General features: G+C 39.6%; 1 protein-coding gene across 4 annotated transcripts in view; it reads right to left on the bottom strand.

Annotated features, from left to right (window-relative positions):
• Positions 1-7,768, bottom strand: part of LOC137990067 (uncharacterized) — a 13,962-nt gene extending 6,194 nt beyond the window's left edge. For 2 of the 4 annotated variants that reach the window (XM_068835607.1, XM_068835610.1), the window contains exon 1: positions 1,205-1,356. The gene's annotated coding sequence lies outside the window, so the exon portion shown is untranslated. Of the gene's footprint in view, positions 1-1,204; positions 1,357-2,948; positions 3,082-7,683 lie in introns of those variants that run through there. The other 2 variants (XM_068835608.1, XM_068835609.1) reach the window with 2 other exon arrangements.
• Between the last annotated feature and the right edge of the window lie 641 nt (positions 7,769-8,409).

The raw sequence follows: 8,409 nt of genomic DNA, 5'->3' as shown, positions 1-8,409 counted from the left end.
AAAGATCGAATCGATTTATCTACTCCAGGTTACTTAGGTAAACAGCTGGGCAGATAAGCTCTTTGTGCTTGACGTGTGGGTCTCTGTATGTGTGTAGGGTAGGCTTCTTCGACCGGGTTTTGGTACCATATACTTCTTAGGTAACAGGAAGGCGTGGCCACTGACTGTGAAACCGCATCTGACAACACTTTTTTGTCTTTGTTTAGCCTGCACATTCGAGCAGTCAAGCATGCTCTTCATGTACCTCGAACCACTGGGAGCCTTCTCGCAGGCTAGTCTTCGTAGAATAAAACTTTCAATAACCGTTTGTCAATTGTTCCAAAAACGAAACAGGATTTTTTTATTCTTTCTTCCCTTCTTTTTACATTGGAAATCAATATTGATATTAGCAGGCAAGTAAGAACTTTAAAAAAAACGACAAAACGTTTAAGATTATAAAACATGTTTCGACAGAAACTTCTGTCATCTTCAGTTGATTAATGTACAAAGCGTTAGAAGTTGAATTTTTAAGTAGGAAAAAGTGCTTATTATGCTAACAACAACGGAATGTACATAAAACGTGACCATGTGAGAATTAAAAGGAAGTCTTAGATTTATGTGATGTAATTGTTGATTTAGAGAAGGTTGTTCTCTTTAAATATGAATAGCCTCTTTTATTTAAGTTGAAATCAAGGTCAAGGTCAAGGCCAATTATACTTGTCTCTTGGCCCGGCGAGACAAAACGCCGCGTCAGACTAGCCACGAACATTTCACAAGTATTTGACAATAGTTTTGCTTTTGTATAAATTAATCTCGTGATTACACGGTTGGGAATCCTTCTGCGATAGAGGGCCAGACTGTCAACATGTAGAATTTGCGAACGGGACTTTAGGCGCGATGCTCAACGAGTTTGCCTTTGAATTCTAAAGGTCTCTGAAGAGTCTCTTGGCCGAGAAGAAACGCTGCGTCAGACTAGCCACGAACATTTCACAAGTATTTGACAATAGTTTTGCTTTTGTATAGAGAGAGTCTTGTTTTAAAACTGAATTTGTTTTCCCCGTTCTTTTACAAGCGCTCCCGGAGCCAGGAGATGCGATTTACTCACTTTGCCTCCCTTTGATTGGATCAAGAATTGGACCAAGAATTGTTTGTTGGAAGTTTTTTCATGATCACTAAGCAAAAAGTGTGCCATAAACCATAATACTACCCTTTACTAAAAACCTACCTGGCTCTTTTGCTCCGGGATTTTCAATGGGTGCTTTGTTTTTCGAAGGAATGGACTACACTATTGATAGCGCTTGTCGACTTCGTCCCAAGTCTTTAAATCATGATGTGGGCAGAACATTCTTCAACTTTGACAGATCACGTGTTTCCGCCTTAATCAAGGGCTTTTGTAATGCTATACCCTCTCGATAATTCTCGACGAATGTCAACGATTTACCCTAGCAACAAATAATTTCACAAAGTGCGGGATCGGTAATCAGAATTCGAAGTACCTACAAGCAACGTGTTTTAGCGTGACAGTAGAAAGTTGTTTAGTAGTTTTCTTTCTCATTGGTCGACTTACGGGTGTGATTTTTTGTTTCTTTTGGGTTAGAGACTCATTCATTGATCTCTCTCCCCTGCCTCACTCAAAACTGGCGTTTTCAAGGAACTCAACTGGAAATAACTTAAGATTGTGTTAATAATGAACTTCAAAGGTTCTTACAAAAATGTGAACAATTTTCTTATTAAATGAATTCTTCTAGTGATTTATTTGTTGCACCAAAGATCGAATCGATTTATCTACTCCAGGTTACTTAGGTAAACAGCTGGGCAGATAAGCTCTTTGTGCTTGACGTGTGGGTCTCTGTATGTGTGTAGGGTAGGCTTCTTCGACCGGGTTTTGGTACCATATACTTCTTAGATAACAGGAAGGCGTGGCCACTGACTGTGAAACCGCATCTGACAACACTTTTTTGTCTTTGTTTAGCCTGCGCATTCGAGCAGTCAAGCATGCTCTTCATGTACCTCGAACCACTGGGAGCCTTCTCGCAGGCTAGTCTTCGTAGAATAAAACTTTCAATAACCGTTTGTCAATTGTTCCAAAAACGAAACAGGATTTTTTTATTCTTTCTTCCCTTCTTTTTACATTGGAATCAATATTGATATTAGCAGGCAAGTAAGAACTTTAAAAAAAACGACAAAACGTTTAAGATTATAAAACATGTTTCGACAGAAACTTCTTTCATCTTCAGTTGATTAATGTACAAAGCGTTAGAAGTTGAATTTTTAAGTAGGAAAAAGTGCTTATTATGCTAACAACAACGGAATGTACATAAAACGTGAAAATGTGAGAATTAAAAGGAAGTCTTAGATTTATGTGATGTAATTGTTGATTTAGAGAAGGTTGTTCTCTTTAAATATGAATAGCCTCTTTTATTTAAGTTGAAATCAAAGTCAAGGTCAAGGCCAATTATACTTGTCTCTTGGCCCGGCGAGACGAAACGCCGCGTCAGACTAGCCACGAACATTTCACAAGTATTTGACAATAGTTTTGCTTTTGTATAAATTAATCTCGTGATTACACGGTTGGGAATCCTTCTGTTATAGAGGGCCAGACTGTCAACATGTAGAATTTGCGAACGGGACTTTGGGCGCGATGCTCAACGAGTTTGCCTTTGAATTCTAAAGGTCTCTGAAGAGTCTCTTGGCCGAGAAGAAACGCTGCGTCAGACTAGCCACGAACATTTCACAAGTATTTGACAATAGTTTTGCTTTTGTATAGAGAGAGTCTTGTTTTAAAACTGAATTTGTTTTCCCCGTTCTTTTACAAGCGCTCCCGGAGCCAGGAGATGCGATTCACTCACTTTGCCTCCCTTTGATTGGATCAAGAATTGGACCAAGAATTGTTTGTTGGAAGTTTTTTCATGATCACAAAAGAAAAAGTGTGCCATAAACCATAATACTACCCCTTGCTAAAAACCTACCTGGCTCCTTTGCTCTGGGATTTTCAATGGGTGCTTTGTTTTTCGAAGGAATGGACTATACTATTGATAGCGCTTGTCGACTTCGTCCCAAGTCTTTAAATCATGATGTGGGCGGAACATTCTTCAACTTTGACAGATCACGTGTTTCCGCCTTAATCAAGGGCTTTTGTAATGCTATACCCTCTCGATAATTCTCGACGAATGTCGACGATTTACCCTAGCAACAAATAATATTGCAAACAGCGGGATCGGTGATCAGAATTCGAAGTACCTACAAGCAACGTGTTTTAGCGTCACAGTAGAAAGTTGTTTAGTAGTTTTCTTTCTCATTAGTCGGCTTACGGGTGTGATTTTTCGTTTCTTTTGGATTAGAGACTCATTCATTGATCTCTCTCCCCTGCCTCACTCAAAACTGGCGTTTTCAAGGAACTCAACTGAAAATAACTTAAGATTGTAAGTGTTAATAATGAACTTCAAAAGTTCTTACAAAAGTTTGAACAAATTTCTTATTAAATGAATTCTTCTAGCGATGCTCAACGAGTTTGCCTTTGAATTCTAAAGGTCTCTGAAGAGTCTCTTGGCCGAGACGAAACGCCGCGTCAGACTAGCCACGAACATTTCACAAGTATTTGACAATAGTTTTGCTTTTGTATAAATTAATCTCGTGATTACACGGTTGGGAATCCTTCTGTTATAGAGGGCCAGACTGTCAACATGTAGAATTTGCGAACGGGACTTTGGGCGCGATGCTCAACGAGTTTGCCTTTGAATTCTAAAGGTCTCTGAAGAGTCTCTTGGCCGAGAAGAAACGCTGCGTCAGACTAGCCACGAACATTTCACAAGTATTTGACAATAGTTTTGCTTTTGTATAGAGAGAGTCTTGTTTTAAAACTGAATTTGTTTTCCCCGTTCTTTTACAAGCGCTCCCGGAGCCAGGAGATGCGATTCACTCACTTTGCCTCCCTTTGATTGGATCAAGAATTGGACCAAGAATTGTTTGTTGGAAGTTTTTTCATGATCACAAAAGAAAAAGTGTGCCATAAACCATAATACTACCCTTTACTAAAAACCTACCTGGCTCCTTTGCTCTGGGATTTTCAATGGGTGCTTTGTTTTTCGAAGGAATGGACTATACTATTGATAGCGCTTGTCGACTTCGTCCCAAGTCTTTAAATCATGATGTGGGCGGAACATTCTTCAACTTTGACAGATCACGTGTTTCCGCCTTAATCAAGGGCTTTTGTAATGCTATACCCTCTCGATAATTCTCGACGAATGTCAACGATTTACCCTAGCAACAAATAATATCGCAAACAGCGGGATCGGTGATCAGAATTCGAAGTACCTACAAGCAACGTGTTTTAGCGTCACAGTAGAAAGTTGTTTAGTAGTTTTCTTTCTCATTAGTCGGCTTACGGGTGTGATTTTTCGTTTCTTTTGGATTAGAGACTCATTCATTGATCTCTCTCCCCTGCCTCACTCAAAACTGGCGTTTTCAAGGAACTCAACTGAAAATAACTTAAGATTGTAAGTGTTAATAATGAACTTCAAAAGTTCTTACAAAAATTTGAACAAATTTCTTATTAAATGAATTCTTCTAGCGATGCTCAACGAGTTTGCCTTTGAATTCTAAAGGTCTCTGAAGAGTCTCTTGGCCGAGACGAAACGCCGCGTCAGACTAGCCACGAACATTTCACAAGTATTTGACAATAGTTTTGCTTTTGTATAAATTAATCTCGTGATTACACGGTTGGGAATCCTTCTGTTATAGAGGGCCAGACTGTCAACATGTAGAATTTGCGAACGGGACTTTGGGCGCGATGCTCAACGAGTTTGCCTTTGAATTCTAAAGGTCTCTGAAGAGTCTCTTGGCCGAGACGAAATGCTGCGTCAGACTAGCCACGAACATTTCACAAGTATTTGACAATAGTTTTGCTTTTGTATAGAGAGAGTCTTGTTTTAAGACTGAATTTGTTTTTCCCGTTCTTTTACAAGCGCTCCCGGAGCCAGGAGATGCGATTTCCTCACTTTGCCTCCCTTTGATTGGATCAAGAATTGGACCAAGAATTGTTTGTTGGAAGTTTTTTCATGATCACTAAACAAAAAGTGTGCCATAAACCATAATACTACCCTTTACTAAAAACCTACCTGGCTCTTTTGCTCCGGGATTTTCAATGGGTGCTTTGTTTTTCGAAGGAATGGACTACACTATTGATAGCGCTTGTCGACTTCGTCCCAAGTCTTTAAATCATGATGTGGGCAGAACATTCTTCAACTTTGACAGATCACGTGTTTCCGCCTTAATCAAGGGCTTTTGTAATGCTATACCCTCTCGATAATTCTCGACGAATGTCAACGATTTACCCTAACAACAAATAATATCACAAAGTGCGGGATCGGTAATCAGAATTCGAAGTACCTACAAGCAACGTGTTTTAGCGTGACAGTAGAAAGTTGTTTAGTAGTTTTCTTTCTCATTGGTCGACTTACGGGTGTGATTTTTCGTTTCTTTTGGGTTAGAGACTCATTCATTGATCTCTCTCCCCTGCCTCACTCAAAACTGGCGTTTTCAAGGAACTCAACTGGAAATAACTTAAGATTGTGTTAATAATGAACTTCAAAGGTTCTTACAAAAATTTGAACAATTTTCTTATTAAATGAATTCTTCTAGTGATTTATTTGTTGCACCAAAGATCGAATCGATTTATCTACTCCAGGTTACTTAGGTAAACAGCTGGGCAGATAAGCTCTTTGTGCTTGACGTGTGGGTCTCTGTATGTGTGTAGGGTAGGCTTCTTCGACCGGGTTTTGGTACCATATACTTCTTAGATAACAGGAAGGCGTGGCCACTGACTGTGAAACCGCATCTGACAACACTTTTTTGTCTTTGTTTAGCCTGCACATTCGAGCAGTCAAGCATGCTCTTCATGTACCTCGAACCACTGGGAGCCTTCTCGCAGGCTAGTCTTCGTAGAATAAAACTTTCAATAACCGTTTGTCAATTGTTATATAAAAGAAACACGATTTTTTATCCTTTCTTCCTCTCTTTTTACATTGGAAATCAATATTGATATTAGCAGGCAAGTAAGAAATTTAAAAAAAACGACAAAACGTTTAAGATTATAAGATATGTTTCGACAGAAACTTCTGTCATCTTCAGTTAATTAATGTACAAAGCTGTAGAAGTTGAATTTATAAGTAGGAAAAAGTGCTTATTATGCTAGTAACAACGGAATGTACATAAAACGTGACAATGTGAGAATTAAAAGGAAGTCTTAGATTTATGTGATGTAATTGTTGATTCAGAGGAGGTTGTTCTCTTTGAATATGAATAGCCTCTTTTATCTTGTTGTCGTTTTCTTTAAAGTTGAAATTAAGGTCAAGATCAATGTCAATTTATTTAACGTCGGTAGTTCCTTCAGTTACGAAACTGGTATCAATGGAAGCCGACGGTGCGTCTTTTACCCCCCTCCCTCCCTCTGTCAGTGCTCCGTTTCACAGATATTTAAAGCTATAGCTACACGGGTCAGAGGAAAGTGGAAACAGACGTTGAAGTCACCGAGGATCGAACTGGGGACCCCTTGCTCCGAAAGCCGCGCACTAGCCAACTGAGCTACGCCTGCAGATGTTGTTTTTTGAGGAGAGGGGAAAACCGGAGTACCCCGCGGGGAAAAACCTCTCAGAGCAGAGTACAGAACCAACAAACTCAATCCACATATGGCGTAGAATCCGGGAATCGATCCTGGGCCACATTGGTGGAAGGTGAGTGCTCTTGCCACTGCGCCAGCCCTGCTCCCCCAATCAATATTGTTGACACAACCCAGTCACCCCTTTACTGACACCCATTGAATTCATTAAGGGTGGACCATTCCTGCACTTTGACAGATCCCGAAAAAGTGGTATAGCTTCTTTAAAAAAGTTTCCAGCGAGAGAGAGCGCAAAGAAAGATAATACAGTTTGTCAAACTCTTAATGCGAAACTCGGAAATTTGTGAACACTGATATAATTATTTATAGTATCCTATTGGGGGTTTTACTTTGCTTAATCACTATACAAACAATTAACATTGCAGAAATATTGTTAGTTTTGGACTATACGGTTTTCCGAGTTTCACAGTGATCATGCATGACACGAATTTCAATAAAGTGTTATATAAAACAGAAAACGAAAGCAATTATTCGGAGAAATCGTAAACCGAATACCATTCATTTTGGGTTGACCCCGATCTTCCCATCTCCCAAAAATGATGTCAACGCATTTCATGCCAAAAATGTGAAACAATCTGATTTTCTGTAACTGTCACAGAGGACTGAAAATCAGGAAAAAACATTCGAAGCATTGTCACGTCCGTTTTTATTCTAGAGACGCATTATCAGTCTGAACGAACTTGGGAAAACCTCCTCAGTAACATGACATGAGTTTGCCTTTGAATTCTAAAGGTCTCTGAAGAGTCTCTTGGCCGAGAAGAAACGCTGCGTCAGACTAGCCACGAACATTTCACAAGTATTTGACAATAGTTTTGCTTTTGTATAGAGAGAGTCTTGTTTTAAAACTGAATTTGTTTTCCCCGTTCTTTTACAAGCGCTCCCGGAGCCAGGAGATGCGATTCACTCACTTTGCCTCCCTTTGATTGGATCAAGAATTGGACCAAGAATTGTTTGTTGGAAGTTTTTTCATGATCACTAAACAAAAGGTGTGCCATAAACCATAATACTACCCCTTGCTAAAAACCTACCTGGCTCCTTTGCTCCGGGATTTTCAATGGGTGCTTTGTTTTTCGAAGGAATGGACTACACTATTGATAGCGCTTATCGACTTCGTCCCAAGTCTTTAAATCATGATGTGGGCGGAACATTCTTCAACTTTGACAGATCACGTGTTTCCGCCTTAATCAAGGGCTTTTGTAATGCTATACCCTCTCAATAATTCTCGACGAATGTCAACGATTTACCCTAACAACAAATAATATCACAAAGTGCGGGATCGGTAATTAGAATTCGAAGTACCTACAAGCAACGTGTTTTAGCGTGACAGTAGAAAGTTGTGTAGTAGTTTTCTTTCTCATTGGTCGACTTACGGGTGTGATTTTTCGTTTCTTTTGGGTTAGAGACTCATTCATTGACCTCTCTCCCCTGCCTCACTCAAAACTGGCGTTTTCAAGGAACTCAACTGGAAATAACTTAAGATTGTAAGTGTTAATAATGAACTTCAAAGGTTCTTACAAAAATTTGAAAAATTTTCTTATTAAATGAATTCTTCTAATGATTTATTTGTTGCACCAAAGATCGAATCGATTTATCTACCCCAGGTTACTTAGGTAAACAGCTGGCTAGATAAGCTCTTTGTGCTTGACGTGCGGGTCTCTGTATGTGTGTAGGGTAGGCTTCTTCGACCGGGTTTTGGTACCATATACCTCTTAGATAATAGGAAGGCGTGGCCACTGACTGTGAAACCGCATCTG

The sequence above is a fragment of the Montipora foliosa genome, unplaced genomic scaffold (genome assembly GCF_036669935.1).
Source record: "Montipora foliosa isolate CH-2021 unplaced genomic scaffold, ASM3666993v2 scaffold_54, whole genome shotgun sequence".
Taxonomy (NCBI): domain Eukaryota; kingdom Metazoa; phylum Cnidaria; class Anthozoa; order Scleractinia; family Acroporidae; genus Montipora; species Montipora foliosa.
This window is presented reverse-complemented; position numbering and strand designations above follow the sequence as displayed.